General features: G+C 41.1%; 1 protein-coding gene and 3 non-coding genes across 5 annotated transcripts in view; all 4 read left to right on the forward strand.

Annotated features, from left to right (window-relative positions):
• LOC127644551 (gastrula zinc finger protein XlCGF57.1-like) overlaps positions 1-17,506 on the forward strand; it is a 532,867-nt gene that overhangs the window by 326,984 nt on the left and 188,377 nt on the right. The window lies entirely within an intron of this gene.
• On the forward strand, positions 7,791-7,905 carry LOC127645848 (U5 spliceosomal RNA). The gene has a single exon (XR_007970817.1). It is a non-coding gene; the product is annotated as a U5 spliceosomal RNA (small nuclear RNA).
• On the forward strand, positions 15,538-15,609 carry trnag-ucc (transfer RNA glycine (anticodon UCC)). Its single transcript has one exon. It is a non-coding gene; the product is annotated as a tRNA-Gly (tRNA).
• Positions 16,911-17,025, forward strand: LOC127645846 (U5 spliceosomal RNA). Its single transcript, XR_007970815.1, has one exon. It is a non-coding gene; the product is annotated as a U5 spliceosomal RNA (small nuclear RNA).

Consider the following 17,506-nt stretch of genomic DNA (forward strand, 5'->3'; position numbering starts at 1 on the left):
CTTTTGGTACATAGTCGGAATTAAATTTAGACCCTCAGTTGAATTTAGACATGGGTATTGTACCCATGATGGACGGTTATCGATCTCCTCGCAATCCCAATGAGTTGAAAACGCATGGAATCTCCCTGTCCAAATTGAAATTTGAATCCACATCAAAAATGATAAAGCGATCAGAATTAAAAATACCAACGAGAGCGGAAGTACCAATCGGATGAAAGCTCGTTTCACTTTCAGTCGTCTCTCACTACGCACTTCTTGAAGAATTAGCAGCTTCAGTATGTCGTCGGATTCAGCCATCTGTAATGATAAAACATTTGTTCTAGAATTCTAGAATTTTAACATACACGACAGACATTTAATGATCCCGTGGTAGTAAGTTGTTACACTTTTCAAGTGGTTTCACCTGTGACCAATGTCTCCATACTGTACCCAAAACACCCCTGTCCAGTAGAACAGAGGTGTTAGTGGTCAATACCACCTGATAAGGCCCATCAAATTTCGGACCTAAGGGGAAACTATCTCCGCTGTAACATTACATTGTCAACTATTTCAGGCAAAGCAGGCATGTCTTTTTGCTCAAAATTATCTCGATCTGCTTGTCGTGTGCTAACACTAACCCGTGTGTCTCGCAGACTGTCATCCAAAGCTTTCAGATAATTTTGTAAAGCGTCTTCCAAAGGCCCGGATGGTCCCTCATGTTGCAAGGGGCATCCCAGGGCAGCCGCATGTAGCGACCTGTCATTACCTCAAAAGGGCTGAGCTGTGTAGTCTTGTTAGGGCTGGCTCTCATGCTTAACAAAATCGCTGGGACAGCCGCATGCCACCCTTTCCCCACTCCAACAATCTCTTTCTCAATGAAGTTTTAAGCGTACGATTAGTGCGTTCAATAGATCCGCTAGATTGGGGCCTAAATGGAATGTGAAAGTGTTGCCTCACCCCCATCAACTTCATGACATTTTTCATCACCTTACCAGTAAAATGTGTACCCTGATCTGAATCAATTTGTAAGGGCAAACCCCATCTTGGGAAAACTTCATTCAACATAATCTTGGCGGTTGCATCTGCGGTGCAGTTTCTCAGTGGAAATGCCTCAACCCATCTGGAAAACAGATCAACAATCATTAGAATGTATGTAAAACCTCCACTAGGGGCAGTGGACCTATGAAATCAATTTGGAGGTGTGTCCATGGCCCTTGAGGTCGAGGGGCATGTCCTAAGGGAATTTTCAGCTTAGAAGAAGAATTAACCTTAAGGCATACTAGACATCTCTTACAAAAATCATTGCAAGAAGCCCTCAGTCGTGGCCACCACCAGGTTTTGGAAATCATTGCATGTAGTTTTTCAGGACCTGCATGTGCCAAACCATGATACAAAGACATTAGTTCAGTTCTAGCAGAAACAGGACAAACAAAACGCTTATTAAATTTCCACAGTCCTTCTGCATTTTTCTGAGCTCCTAATTTTGTCCATTGTTCTATCTCTTCAGGGTCATCCTCATCATAGAGTTTAAAAATGTCTCTGGGGGTCTCACTCTCCTGAGGAGCAAGAGCCATAACACTCACACAAGTCTCAGTCCGTGTTGCAGCCTCTCTGGCAGCTGTGTCAGCAGCTCGGTTTCCTGCGGCCTCAGGAGATTTGTCCGTTGCATGTCCAGTGACTTTGATAACTGCTCCTGTTGCAGGAAGATCACAGGCATTCATAAGTTCTTTTACCTGCTGTTGATGAGAGATTGGCAGACCGGCACTGGTTAGAAATCCTCTGCGTCTCCACACAGGGCCGAAGTCATGAACAGCACCATATGCATAACGGCTGTCAGTGTAAACATTGACTCGTTTCCCTGGCCATACTGCAATGCTTGTGTCAATGCGACCAGCTCGGCCACTTGAGCCCCTCCTCCTGAAAGAGAACCACATTCAACAGTTTCACCATGTTCATTTACAACAGCCCAGCCAGTGAAGCGTTTTCCTGTTCATGAAAGCTGGAACCATCCACGAACAGCTTCATGGCATCGGAAAGTGGTTCAGATTGAAGAGGGCTCTGACTGTCCGTCTCGATCAGTCAGGCACAGTTGTGTGCAGTTCCTTCTTCTGGAAGTAAGGAGGCAGGGTTGATAGCAGTTTCTATGTCAATATTTATATCCACATTTTTACTCAAGAGAGTGGTCTCCCATTTAGCTCGTCTTTGATTAGAGATAGAGCCTAAACGAGTGTTTGTTAACAGTTTCAAAATCTGGTGTCTAGTGTGCAGTATCACCTTCTGATGAGTCACAATGTCCTCTGTAACCTTTACAGCCCATTCTGCACAGTCGCATATCAACAGGCACGGATGCTGTCCTGCCATTGAAACAGGAATAGGAGCAGAATAATATCCTACCATCCCATAGGAGTTTCTTCCTGGAACCCTTTGACCCAGGGCCGCTGAATAGGATCGAGTTCCCACCCATGGCCATAGATGGAACGGCCTGCTGGCATCGGCATGACGTAATGCTGGGGAGGAAGCAAGAGTTTCTTTGATACTCACAAACGCCTCCTCCATCTCCTCAGTCCAGTCGATCAGCTCTGCTCCAGGTTTTCCTCCTTTCAGCCTCTGTGAGTGGTTTAGAAAGTTCAGTGTATTCAGAAACATACTGGCGACAGTAATTCAAAAGACCCATTACTTGCCTTAGACCAGTAACCGTGTTTGGTTTTGGAAGTTCAATGATAGCTTTAACTCGTTCAGGAGTGATGCGTCTGCCGTGCACACCCACAATTTGCCCCAAATACGTCACTTCAGGCAGTGCTAGTTGTGCCTTCTTCAAGTTAATTTTGAATCCCCGTTTTGGAGGGCATTCAAAACAGTCTGTACAGCAGTCAAATGTTTGAACTTGGTTGGACTAGCAATTAAAATGTCATCCACATATTGTAGGACAACAGATCCGTCACACTCAATTTGTTTTCTTACCGGATCGATGAAGGATGCTAGTGCCTGGTGAAACAATGTGTGCAGAAACCTTGTGGCAAACGACTCCATGTCCATTGGCGACCCCTGCTGGTGAAAGCAAATCTGCCTTGGTCCTCCTTGGCTAGGGGACAAGTCCAAAACCGTTAGAAATGTCTAAAGCAGTAAAAAGACAATGTTCAGATCCTATCTCATGTAGGATAGTTGCGGGGTTGGCCACCAGAGGGTGCATTTTCTCAGACACTGAATTCAGAGAAGTGTAATCAATGGTCAAACGCCAGCTCCCATCTGGCTTTTTTTCAAAGGATATTGTCTTCTGGCTTCATGCAAAGGACCTGGGATGCTCAGTGGCTGAATCTGTGCTAAACCACAATCATATTTATCTTTTGCCCATACATCAGGGAATTTGGAAATTATAAACTTCCACTCAGAGCGAGTCTCAGTTAGACTAACAGATCCTGCCACTGCACATTTTCGCTCATGGTGGGGGCCACTCTGAGATAAGCGAATTGTTTCATTGCAGCCAAGCACCCACAGAGAATAATAAAGAGAAATAAACTCAAAATGCCTCCAGTCAATATTCATAATTAAAGAAACAATGAGCCAAATTGTTAAATCTGCACTTATCATCTGCAAAGTATGCAATACAGTGGCTATTTACACAGTGTTAGAAGTGATCTCAAGATCGAGATCTGTAATTGATACAGTCGCGCCTGTGTCAATCAAAATAAGGCATCCTTCACACTCATCATCGGCTAGCTGGAATACAAAATGAAATGTTAAGAAGCTTGCTAGAGACTGATCACCTCAGACCATATTCATCTTCATAAATGCTCCTATACTTTTGCTGTGTTTCACGCCTGCATTTATTTAGCCCAATCTGTTGCTTTAATGCATTCTCTCACACAGGGGCCCACATCTGCTCACAGCAGACCACATTCAGTTTCATTGTGTTTTTTTTTCAATGAAAGTGAATGGTGACTGAGACTGAACGCTCTTTGGCCTTGATCACTGATAAAGTGTCTCAGTGTTCCCTGCTATCAAAATAGAACTGCATTTGTTTTTCTGTCAGGCAAGCTGAGCACACACACACATTTTCTGCCCAGAAAATCTTCAAAAATTTCACCCTCTCATTTTCTGTGATTTTTTTTTGTTTACCACTTCGACAATGTCTAGCAATGTGGCCCTCTCTGTTACAATTCCTGCATCTGGCAACAGGCTTGGTACAATCTCTAGAGGTATGACCTCTCTCGTCACAATTATAGCAGGTTATGTTATTGCGGGGACTCATTTCCACTTCCACTGACAGTTATAAGGTGGGGGCTGAAACAGCCACATTCAACAATCTGCGCGCCTCAGCATATGGCCCATCGTTCTGATTATCAGTATGATCAACAGCGCTGAAAGCAGCCGCTGCCTGAGCAGTCTGAGAAGGGAAGGTGGGGGCCAAGGGAGGACGGAGAACTGTCTCAACTTTCACAGCACTTTCTGCTTTTTCACAAACAGCCTCAAAACCCTTACTCAAACTACACAAATCACAGCCGACTTCCTGCCCAATCATTTTTGCCACTCTATCACGCTGGGCAATCAAACTAGACCATCCGTCCATCACATTTGGAATTGCCTTTTCATGGTTTAACGGTATACCACCCAGTTTACAAATCCATGAATAGGCAAACACGGATAGATATTTAGCCCTATCAGCGTCTTTTTCGTTCTGCAGCCAGTCAATCTGCTGCATGACGTTCCAATCAGAATCAAACCCCTGACTGACCATTTTCTTAATGAGTTGTGCATATTTCTTTGATCTGAGCTCGTCAGAGCAGAGCTGTTTACAGCGTGTGCCCTGCTCGTTTTGGTCAGAACTACTCATAAAATTCCCTTTATCAGACATTTTTCTTGGTCATAGTTGAAAATCACTACCGAAAAGATTTTAGCAGCAAATATTTTACGTGGATAAATTAACTATAGCAGCAACAATACTGGATTTCTACCAATTTCACCACAAAGTATTCTTCAAAAACATCCTGGTCACCTATACTGATCCATACCAATTAGGGTCACCATTTATTTACTTACTTGGGACCGCTCCTGATGCATCCCTGGCAAAACAATCCCTATTGTATTTTATTTTATTTTATAACTAATATCTGAATCCCTAACTGCCTGATTCACTAAGCTCGGGGTACCCCTATCTGAGTTGGAAGAGACTGAGCAGGTTTACGGTGCCACTGGACCTCTCGTCCAGGGACGCACTCTGCCGGGGTGGTGCTTCACCCATGCCCACCTGGGCCCCCTCACAGAGCACGTTTCCCTTGCGCTGTTTGCTGTTGCCACTTAAACAGCACTCTCAGCGACTTCACTTGCGCTGTTTGCTGTTGCCACTTAAACAGCACTCTCAGCGACTTCACTTGCGCTGTTTGCTGTTGCCACTTAAACAGCACTCTCAGCGACTTCTTATACTCTCAATAGTATAATTAAATTACTCTTCACACGCCTCGTCGGAGTGAAGCTCTCCGCTCCCCTTCAAAATCTCTTCCAGTCAGACAGCCCTAATAATTAATAAAAAGCTTCCTACCTTGTTTGCTGATTTGCCAGAGATGTCACCACGGAGTGATTGCCCGCATCCTCCACCAAACTGTTAGGGGTATAACAGTTATGACCCGGATCAGATAAGGAGAAAGAAAAACCAGGAGTCAAGAAGTTCAATCAAAGAATCCAAAATTTACTGAAGAATAGTTTGCAGTGAAATTGGTACAGCCAGCGGCAAAGTCTCACGAGGAGATCGAAAGCTGACTCAATACCTTACACAAAATTTTACATCAATTATACCATTTGCAATGACGTATATTCTATTATTTAACTCCTGATTGGCTAACAGAGCATAAAGTCACAACATATAGATAGCTATAGCACATCAACATTAATCAGCGCAATTGTCGTCCTGGATCGAGATTTACATCTGAAGTGACCTCGCAGATGGTCTCGGCGTCTTCCAGTCTGCCTGCTGTGTCTCCCTGGGTAGAAGGTCAATACGCACACACGAAACACTGACGGATGACAGTGTTTCTCTGCGCACTAAGGGAACCAGAGCACACATTTATCAGGTCATTTTAACCAAAACAGTGAGATAAGAAATATTCACCCCTCAGGCAAAGGAGAGAAATAACATGCATTCCTTCCCTTAAAGAAATAATAAGAGAAAATTTACACTTCTACTTATTCAAGTGCTATTACATAGAATTTTAAATCATATAATTAGTCATGGACAGGTAAAGATCAAAACACAGAATCCATCTGGGACATCTATGTAACATTCTCCCCTGCCCCCTCTCATCTCAAGCTTATTCCCAAAACGACCTTCAACCTGCGGGCAGGACAGAGAGAGAAAGGCTTCTGAGAAATGTGCAGGAAAGGAAAAATTAACTCTTAACACACATATGATTCAGAGTATATTTCAGTTATGCATAAGGAAATAAAAATTGATTATATGATCATGCATATAGTTAATTCATCATTTTATTAAAGAAGTTAAGCAACAGAATATAGATAGATATTGATATAAAAGGATATATATATATGTATTGATATATCTGAAGAGACAAGGGATTTCGACCCTCACCCTTCATTAGCAACCCAAAAATGACACTACCCATCAGGGAAGACAATCCAGGTCTAACGCGTAACAGGCCAAGACACAGTCCACTAGACCAACGAGGAAGTGCCTCTGAATCGTGGCCCCTGAGCCGATTGCCAGTTTGTGCAAAACCTGCCTGTTCACAAGAATAGTATTGCTTACAATATGAGAAACACTTTAAAGAAACACGCACTTGTGCAAAGTAGTGTTTGGCAACCAGGGAAACATCATGAATGGCGCTTAAAGGTGCAAACACACCACTCAATTAGAATTGACAAGTTATTGTTCGGAAGCCCTAAAGCGGCAAACTCCCCGTCGGGAATCGAACCCGGTCTTCCGCGTGACAGGCAGAGATACTGTCCACTATACTAACGAGGAACAGCGTGCCAACTTGCTTCCAGTCATGGTGCCAAGTTGGGCAAACAGCATCTCCATATCTAGGATATGTAATGACTTTACAAAATTCAATCACATGAAGGTTCAAGGAGTATGATGCATTTTCATCAATTCAACAAAGAATTAAAACAATAGCATGCACTGTTTTCTTCTGTGCTAAAGGCCTTGGATGTTTATTAGAGTAGGGTGAAAAACAGGGTTTTGGTGAGTCATATCAGATCGCAATCAATGGTGTGTTGACACCTTTATTCTTTCTTTGTTCCTGAAAACTACTGTGATTCACACTGAATCACATTGTCACATGTTACTAGCCTGTGCCCTGAAAAGACTGAGTGGAAATGTTTCTTACTCACACCTGAGAGATGCCCATGGAAGAAATCCACATGATGTATATCAGTGTAAAGGATGTTTTGGTTCTGTGCTGTGTGGGCCATGCCCTTTTCCATATAAATGTTCTATGTCTTACTCTTCAGAACAAATGGCAATGATATTAATGTCACAACATGTTTGCACAAAGCACAACTTTCTTGTTTTACCTCAACACCTTACTCCAGAATTACCCTATCAAACGTTGTAATGAAGTCAACTAATATGTGTTATGCTTTCCATTAGGGGATTTTACTTGAACTCAGCTTCAGTGAGATTCTCTTTAGATTGGGATTGTTTTAATTTTTAGAGGGAAAAGGTATTACCTTAAATGCTCCCAATTGGAATGGTCCACTGAGAAAAAGCAATCCAGGAGGAACCTGCACCAGAGGTTACCCTTGTTGATTATTATGGCACAGTAGTGTTAGGGTACTGGCCCAAAGGCTATGGCTCACAGCTCGAGTTTCTCTTCATTGCGTATAAATCTTTCGCCTTTTACTAAAGATTTCCGTGGAGGGGAGCCTTTGTGAGTTTCCTGTATTTTTGGGAGCTCTGCTGCTAGCGGAGCTACACGAGTTTGGTAAAAGCAGCATACATTTAAACATGGGATTGCAAGGCAGAGTGCTCTATGGGATCTGCAAGCAGGTCATTGGAATAGCATGTGGAGTAACCTCATATTTGGGCCTTTATTTGATCTTGACAAAAGGGGATACTTGTTCTTCAGATAAAGCATGATCAATACTAATTTTGTTTTTGTTTGGAGTTGGGTAATGAATTTCCACCTGTAACCTTTCAGTTGTTTAACACCTTAAAAGTGTTGGTGTTAGAAATGAAAATATTCTAAACCTCAGTGCCTTTTTCCTCTCCGGGTTTTTATTGAGTCGTGAATCAAATCAAGCAAACCAACGTTGGGGAGAAAGGTAAAGAATAGAAAAAGCTCCTTGTCTCCTCAATAACATACAAATATATAGGACAATACTGAAGGGAGTTCACATCTCTGAACCAATAGAAATAGACATTACCTCATAGATGACAAATGCATATGTTGGTCTCCTTCAAAACCTTAAGAGCCTTCGGACCTCTGGCATACACACTATTACAGTCTACACACTACACAATGTATACACAGAGGAAGAGAGAGAGAGAGAGAGAGCTCCATGCTAACATAAAACAGATGTTTGATAATGTATTCGAATGGAATATTCCAACACAGCATTTTCTATCTTGGACAGAGCTGAGATATACCTATTTCTGACAGTGCCCGCTTTGATAATGACGTTATATTATAACATAATTATCACATTACATGATTCTCAGCATGTCCATTATTACATAATAATACATGAAACATATTTCAATTAAACATTTCTTTCAAAATCATTAGTACTTGATAGTTCTGCTTGCTAAAGGGTATTTGAGAGAATACAAAAGTATTCATAGAAAGATAAATCAACATTCTAATGAATGGAATAATACAGCAAACAATAAATGAAAGAATTAACAGTATAACTCCAATTGGTATTAAAGAAGATACAAGTAATTGTTTCCAACTTGTAATCCAATCTCCAAACCCATAATCTATCATTCATTTGTCTTCTCTGTAATTCATCAACAATTTTTTGTCATATTATTTATACCATCTATGATATGACCATCTTCATCATTTTCGGGTATATATGTACAAATATAACAGTCACACTGTTGCATTAGTAATTGTAACAAACATAGGCCAAATAATAACATAAGTAGAATGCATACAACAATCGATATAATGGAAGACATTCAGGGTGCTGAAACCACCCAAACACATTGGAAAATGTCCCCATATTCCCTAACGTTATCAGCTAATTCTTTATTCAACTTATCCCTTTCCTTTCATAACTTCATGAATTCACCATCATCATCATCAATGTGACCCAGGATGTATGTATAGCATTTATCACCAAATATTTTACATATTCCTACTCCAATCTTTAGCCAAGAATTAATCCAAACATTTAATACCTCTTGGCTGTCCAACACGGTAAATATACTTCAGGGTCACTTGGGGCATCACACTCTATGTAACTTTGTTTCTGGGTGTTTACCCGTACCCTCATAACAAAAACATCTTCATTTAATATTACCATAAAACATAAACCATTATACATTATTTCTAGGAATTGGAATTACACTTGTGACTCCTTGCTTTTGTTTTGATACTGAACGGGCATAGGCAAGCACGAACACCTGCCCTATGCAGTGTCAGTAGGAATGTTTTCATGTTGACTGTTCCAGGTTCCTCCTCAGGTCCTCCTAATTCAAAGATTCCGGTTCGGGCACTGGCGCTGCATGTTCAGCTCCTCCAGGGCTTTCACCGTTCACCTTGAATCAGTAAGGCCTTCCTCTGGAGCAAGCTTCACGCGGCTTGCGTGGATCCACTGTGGTTGAAGATCAGTCAGCACCTCCGTTCGGGTCACCGGCAATACAGTAGTTGGGCCCACTTTAGTTCACCTAACTTTTTGGTTTCAGATACTTCAACAGAACCTGCTGATTCGGAACAAATGAGAAGAACTTTCTGCAGGCAGAGGGAGAGAAATATCATTATTTATGTCGTTTAAATATTTTAATGAGGAAACCCACATAATCCGCGATGATCACCTCCGTGTCACCTGTGGAGAGATTGCCAGCGCGACCTCTGACCCAAGGGGTCGGGAAAGGTCTACCCATAAGAATTTCAAAGGGAGACAGTTTTGTAGTGGCTGACGGAGACATTCTCATTTCCGTCAATATGGCAGGCAATAAATCAACCCAATTTCTGCCCGTATCTAGACACGCTTTATTAAGACGTTCTTTTATCGTTTTGTTCAAACGCTCCACGTTTGACGAAGACTGAGGATGATACGGGATATGAAAATGCCAATTAATACTAAGTTCTTTAGCTAATAATTGTGTTACTTTAAAAGCAAATGGAGTTCCATTATCGCTTGCTATAACAGTTGGAATACCGAACGCGGTATAATTTCTTTGGCAAGAACCTTCACTACTGTCTTTGCGTCTTCTTTTCCACACGGAAAAGCCTCAGGCCACTTAGTAAATCGGTCAATAATCACGAGCAAATACTTGTGATTTCCACATGGAGGCATGTGTGTAAAATCGATCTGTAAATATTGGAAAGGAAGTTCAGGATGCGGTAAAGCATCATGGCTGATTGCCTTGTGCCTGTTTGTTTGCGCACACACCAGGCAAGCATCCAATATCAACAAAGTATTTCTTCGAACGTTCGCAATGCAGTATGATTGATTCAAATTTTGTATCACTTTCTCTTTTGACACGTGTGATACACCATGATAATGTCTACACAGCATTACAACAGTAGATGCTGGTAGCGCGATTCTACCTTGTTTATCTCTTAAAATACCAACTTGATCTGGTTTTACTTCATTGGCTGCCCAATGAGTCAAATCATTTTGAGTAGGATTCAGCTTGTAAGATTTTAACATCCAAATCATTAATCAAAGATGAATTCATCATCGGCACTTCATTGTTTTGTTCATCTACATGCGGACTACGCATTGCTTCTTTTGCTGCCCATTTCGCTACTTCATCCGCAAATCTGTTACCTTTGGCCTCGTCAGATTCACCTGTTTTATGACCAGCTACTTTAATTACAGCAAGCTTCAATGGTTGCTGTGCTGCACTAATCAGCTCGGCCACAATGTTATGATGCGAAATAGGTTTTCCTTCGGAGGTTTTGAAATTTCTTTCCTCCCACAATTTAGCAAAATCATGGACTACGCCATACGCATATTTGGAGTCAATATATATATTGATACACTGACCTTTTGCCAATTGACAAGCTCTTGTTAAAGCAATCAGTTCTGCGACTTGTGCTGATTTATGTGGCAGTGAATACGCTTCAATTACTTTGTTAGGCAATTCAACAATAGCATAACCACACAAATATGTATTGTCGTTTGGCTTAAAGCAGGATCCATCAATATACCAATGGATTCCTCCTCCAGGACAGACGTGGAAACGTCTGGCCTGCAAGCAGTCGAAATTTGGATCCTGTTCAGGCAGTCGTGGTCGTCGCTCTCAAATTCACCTTGTGTCAGCAACCTATGCAAATGTACAGTAGGGCCATGAATAACAGAAGTTACTTTCAACGTTACATTAGCAGTAGCTAACAATATAGCCTCATAGCCGAACGGCGTTGGGCAGTCATGTGTTGAGTCGAAATATTATGCATAATGGCTCCTACCCGATGAGAAACATGTACAATAAGAGGATGTGACAAAACAACCTTTTCAGCATCCTGTATCATGATTGCTGTAGCAGCCACTGCACGCAAACAAGCCGGAAGTCCCTGAGCTGACCGAATCAAGGGTCTTAGATAAATAAGCTATTGGATCGAAAAGTGCCCCCATGCTCTTGGGCCAGGATTGCTGCGGCTGTGCCCCCACTTTCGTACACGTATAGATGAAAGTCTTGTGTGTAACAGGGTAGGCCAAGGGCAGGCGGCCTTAAGAGTGATGCTTGCAAATGTTTGAATGCTTGATTCATCTCACTTGTCCATGTAAGATCGTCGTTGTCACCCAGCGTAGCTTCAGCGCAGGATTTTGTCAAACATGGAGCAATTAGGCACCCACAGGCGGCAGTAATTGACCAGTCCCAGGAAGCTTTGCATTTGCTTCCATGTGGATGGATGCTTAAATGTAGCGATGGCTTTGATCCTGTCCGCAGACAGACGAACTTGGCCTTGTGACAGTTCATGTCCAAGGTAAGTGACTTTTCTCTGCACCCATTGAAGTTTGTCAGCCAGGACTTTGCAAACAATTTCTTTTTGTGGCAGCAGCACACATGTGACCAGCAGGCAGGTGTCTGGAGGAAGTTTGACATCTTTCAGTGTGTCGTGCACTACAGCGGAGAAAACAGCCGGAGAATCTCTGAACCCTTGAGGGAGACGTGTCCAACTATATTGACAATTCTGAAAACAAAATGCAAACAGTGGCTGAGTATCAGGATGAACAGGAATACTGAAAAATGCGGAGCTTAAATCAATAACATAATAAAATGTATGTTCTGAAGGAATAGAATTAATTATAGCCTGAACTTCTGGTACAATAGGAGCAAGTGGTTTGATCAAATCATTAATTTTTTCTTAGGTCTTGCGTTAAACGCCAAGTACCATTAGCTTTCTTAATTGGATTAATTGGTGTATTATAAGGTGAATGAGTTCGAACCAGAATGCCTTGTTCCAAAAATCGATCAATGAGAGGTTTAAGTCCCTCCTCTTTTTCCTTTGAAAGCGGGTGTTTATGAAACACAGGCCTAGTATTTATCAAAATCGCCCTGTAGGGCTGGATATCTATTAACCCTACGTCATCCTTGTGTTCCGCCCACAATTGAGGGTTGACTCGAAATTTCTGGTAGCCGCACAGTTGCAGACGAATCTTCAACAAGAGCATTTCCGGTGTCGGTTGTAATGGAAAAACTGAAGGAAACAAAAGTGTCAAAGAGTTAGCATCAAAATTCAATTTCATACCAATTTTGTGCATCAAGTCTGCACCTAACAGGCAGAATGGTGAATTCGGTATAATTGCAAATGAATGCATTTTAAACAATGTCGATACATCCTTAGAGGTAATTGGTAAGGTGGGCGTCAATTCAGCATTTCACAGGAACATTATTAATCCCTACAGAATTAATTTGCTTTCCGTGACGGAGCCTGCATGAGTACACATCGGAAGATAACGAGGACACCGAGCGCCGCTATCAATTAAAACATGTAGGTTTATGGTCAACATTTAGTTCAAGTAATGGCAAAACATTTGATTTATTTGGATATTTCATCGAAAGTTTTGAAAATTCAGATTCTTTGCTCTCGCACCGTCAGGCGCGATTCCATTCAGTTGGATATCTCCTTGAATTTTTTTTTTTTACACTCTGTCTGTAGCTAGGAGAAAACGAAGGTGGGGGTTTTCTGTCATAGACATTTGAGCGTGTACACATCTGGTTTGTATTAAACTGTTGCTTTTTCCCTCTCCCCTCAGGCAGTAAGCCTGACTGTGAACTGAGATGAGCCCTTTGTCTGCAAGATTTTGCAAGATGTCCAGAACGACCACAACAGTAACATTTAACAGACTTTTTGTGTGAACGAAGGGACGTTTTTCTGAGCCGCATCAACCTGTAACATAATTAGAGTTTTTTCTTTTGAGGAAGCAAAGGCTTCAGCAGAGGAAAACTCACATAAACACTTGTCAAAGTCATCAATTGACATCGTTAAAAAATTATTCGTGGTGATAGCTATAACATCAGCAAAAGGCAACGTATGAACCTTAAATCCTTCTGAAGTTTCCACGAACGGAATTGCAGTTGCAGCCTTCAAATCATGATGCAGTTCATTTTTCACGGGCGACACGCTAAAGGAGCCTGAAAATATTCATAACTCGGAGGGAGAGCGGGGAGAGAAAGTTTCATGTTTCTCCTCAGGCTGTGAGACTGACTGAGTGACACTCACCACTCTGTCCGACTCTGCTCTGAGATCAGCCCGCGGAGTAGAAAATTTACTGATCTTTTTTATTTTTTTTTATTTTTTATTTTTTTCATCCTCTTTGTCTATCTCAGGTCCATGATCCCAGTACTTTTTCATCATTGCCCAAGTTTTATAGGATTGTGTCATATAATCAAAGTCCCATTCTGGATTACCCCAATTTCCTAAAATCATGTCTTTCGCTGCAGTCATGTCTGTATCTTTAAACGATCTTTCAGCGGAAATGGATCTAATTGTATTTTACCCTCTGACCAGCCAGCTAAATTTGATAGATAAGGTTCCGTAAAAAGGCTTGATTATTTCTATCCATAAAATCTTTCGGAGATTCATTAAATAAAGGTGGATTTATTTTATTTCCCATTTTTGAGACCACAAAAATATACACCTGTAAACAAAATAAACAAAATTCAAATAATCAAATAGAAAAAACAAAGAAGAAAAAATGCTGCAGTGTCAATTGTTAGTAAAGCATTTTAGTCAAAGAAGCAAAGAAAGAAGAGGAATAGAGAAAGAGGAGAAAAAAATTGCATTGATTCAATCACAAACCCCCAAAAAAGCGACGGAGATTTTTTATGCTTATAAAAGTAAGGATCTCACACAACGAAGGAAATTAATCACGTTTCCTTACGTTCTTCTCGAAGTTTATCAAAAACTTACGAGGAAATCACATAACAAAAAGAGGGAATTCATGTCTCTTTCTTTGTTCTTCCCGTATTTCATTAGAAGTACGAGGAAACCTTCCGCATTTATCAAAAAATACGAGGAGACCGTACACTACTAACGATAAATAAACTGGATTATGTCCTTTATCGCTCTTCCCGCATTATTTAAACACGAGGAGTCACCAGTCTCTGCTGAACAGTCTCTGGTGACCTATACGGTCTTTCAATAACGCAATCCGGCACTATCATAACATTATAATCATATACTTTAAAATTATTTCTCATCAAACAATAAGAATCAACTCCTCATTAAAAGGGGAATTAATTTAGATTCTTACCGTTTGGAAATCCGGACGAGCCCCCAATTGTTAGAAATGAAAATATTCTAAACCTCAGTGCCTTTTTCCTCTCCGGGTTTTTATTGAGTCGTGAATCAAATCAAGCAAACCAACGTTGGGGAGAAAGGTAAAGAATAGAAAAAGCTCCTTGTCTCCTCAATAACATACAAATATATAGGACAATACTGAAGGGAGTTCACATCTCTGAACCAATAGAAATAGACATTACCTCATAGATGACAAATGCATATGTTGGTCTCCTTCAAAACCTTAAGAGCCTTCGGACCTCTGGCATACACACTATTACAGTCTACACACTACACAATGTATACACAGAGGAAGAGAGAGAGAGAGAGAGAGCTCCATGCTAACATAAAACAGATGTTTGATAATGTATTCGGAATGGAATATTCCAACACAGCATTTTCTATCTTGGACAGAGCTGAGATATACCTATTTCTGACAGTTGGTAAGCAGCACGTATTTAAGGTCTGTCTAGCATTAAATGGAGTACTCTCTTCCACAAGATGGATAAGTCGGGATACAGACAGCAGGCATGCATTTTCAATGTGGGTATAAACTAGTATTTTGTTAACCAAGGAATGTTCTCTGCTTTTTTATATGTACGCAATTCTATAAAACATGGCCTAAACATTGCTTCTGCTTGCGTTGGTGGTATAGTGGTGAGCATAGCTGCCTTCCAAGCAGTTGACCTGGGTTCGATTCCCGGCCAACGCATTGCATTTGGTTCAAGATGTTGTTATAATGAAATGGCTCATTTCTTCAGCAGCTTGAAAGTAGTATCTTGTTTATGTGATCCAAGATGTTTAGCAACCCAAAAAATGACACTACCCATCAGGGAAGACAATCCAGGTCTAACGCGTAACAGGCCAAGACACAGTCCACTAGACCAACGAGGAAGTGCCTCTGAATCGTGGCCCCCTGAGCCGATTGCCAGTTTGTGCAAAACCTGCCTGTTCACAAGAATATTATTGCTTACAATATGACAAACACTTTAAAGAAACAAGCACTTGTGCAAAGTAGTGTTTGGCAACCAGGGGAAACATCGCGAATGGCGCTTAAAGGTGCAAACACACCACTCAATTAGAATTGACAAGTTATTGTTCGGAAGCCCTAAAATGGCAAACTACCCGTCTTCCAGCGTGACAGGCGGAGATACTGTCCACTATACTAACGAGGAACGGCGTGCCAACTTGCTTCCAGTCATGGTGCCAAGTTGGGCAAACAGCATCTCCATATCTAGGATATGTAATGACTTTACAAAATTCAATCACATGAAGGTTCAAGGAGTATGATGCATTTTCATCAATTCAACAAAGAATTAAAACAATAGCATGCACTGTTTTCTTCTGTGCTAAAGGCCTTGGATGTTTATTAGAGTAGGGTGAAAAACAGGGTTTTGGTGAGTCATATCAGATCGCAATCAATGGTGTGTTGACACCTTTATTCTTTCTTTGTTCCTGAAAACTACTGTGATTCACACTGAATCACATTGTCACATGTTACTAGCCTGTGCCCTGAAAAGACTGAGTGGAAATGTTTCTTACTCACACCTGAGAGATGCCCATGGAAGAAATCCACATGATGTATATCAGTGTAAAGGATGTTTTGGTTCTGTGCTGTGTGGGCCATGCCCTTTTCCATATAAATGTTCTATGTCTTACTCTTCAGAACAAATGGCAATGATATTAATGTCACAACATGTTTGCACAAAGCACAACTTTCTTGTTTTACCTCAACACCTTACTCCAGAATTACCCTATCAAACGTTGTAATGAAGTCAACTAATATGTGTTATGCTTTCCATTAGGGGATTTTACTTGAACTCAGCTTCAGTGAGATTCTCTTTAGATTGGGATTGTTTTAATTTTTAGAGGGAAAAGGTAGTACCTTAAATGCTCCCAATTGGAATGGTCCACTGAGAAAAAGCAATCCAGGAGGAACCTGCACCAGAGGTTACCCTTGTTGATTATTATGGCACAGTAGTGTTAGGGTACTGGCCCAAAGGTTATGGCTCACAGCTCGAGTTTCTCTTCATTGCGTATAAATCTTTCGCCTTTTACTAAAGATTTCCGTGGAGAGGAGCCTTTGCGAGTTTCCTGTATTTTTGGGAGCTCTGCTGCTAGCGGAGCTGCACGAGTTTGGTAAAAGCAGCATACGTTTAAACATGGGATTGCAAGGCAGAGTGCTCTATGGGATCTGCAAGCAGGTCATTGGAATAGCATGTGGAGTAACCTCATATTTGGGCCTTTATTTGATCTTGACAAAAGGGGATACTTGTTCTTCAGATAAAGCATGATCAATACTAATTTTGTTTTTGTTTGGAGTTGGGTAACTCCATTGCATTTGGTTCAAGATGTTGTTATAATGAAATGGCTCATTGATCCAAGATGTTTAGTGTTAGGGGTATAACAGTTATGACCCGGATCAGATAAGGAGAAAGAAAACCAGGAGTCAAGAAGTTCAATCAAAGAATCCAAAATTTACTGAAGAATAGTTTGCAGTGAAATTGGTACAGCCAGCGGCAAAGTCTCACGAGGAGATCGAAAGCTAACTCAATACCTTACACAAAATTTTACATCAATTATACCATTTGCAATGACGTATATTCTAT

Source organism: Xyrauchen texanus, chromosome 6 (assembly GCF_025860055.1).
Source record: "Xyrauchen texanus isolate HMW12.3.18 chromosome 6, RBS_HiC_50CHRs, whole genome shotgun sequence".
Taxonomy (NCBI): Eukaryota; Metazoa; Chordata; class Actinopteri; order Cypriniformes; family Catostomidae; genus Xyrauchen; species Xyrauchen texanus.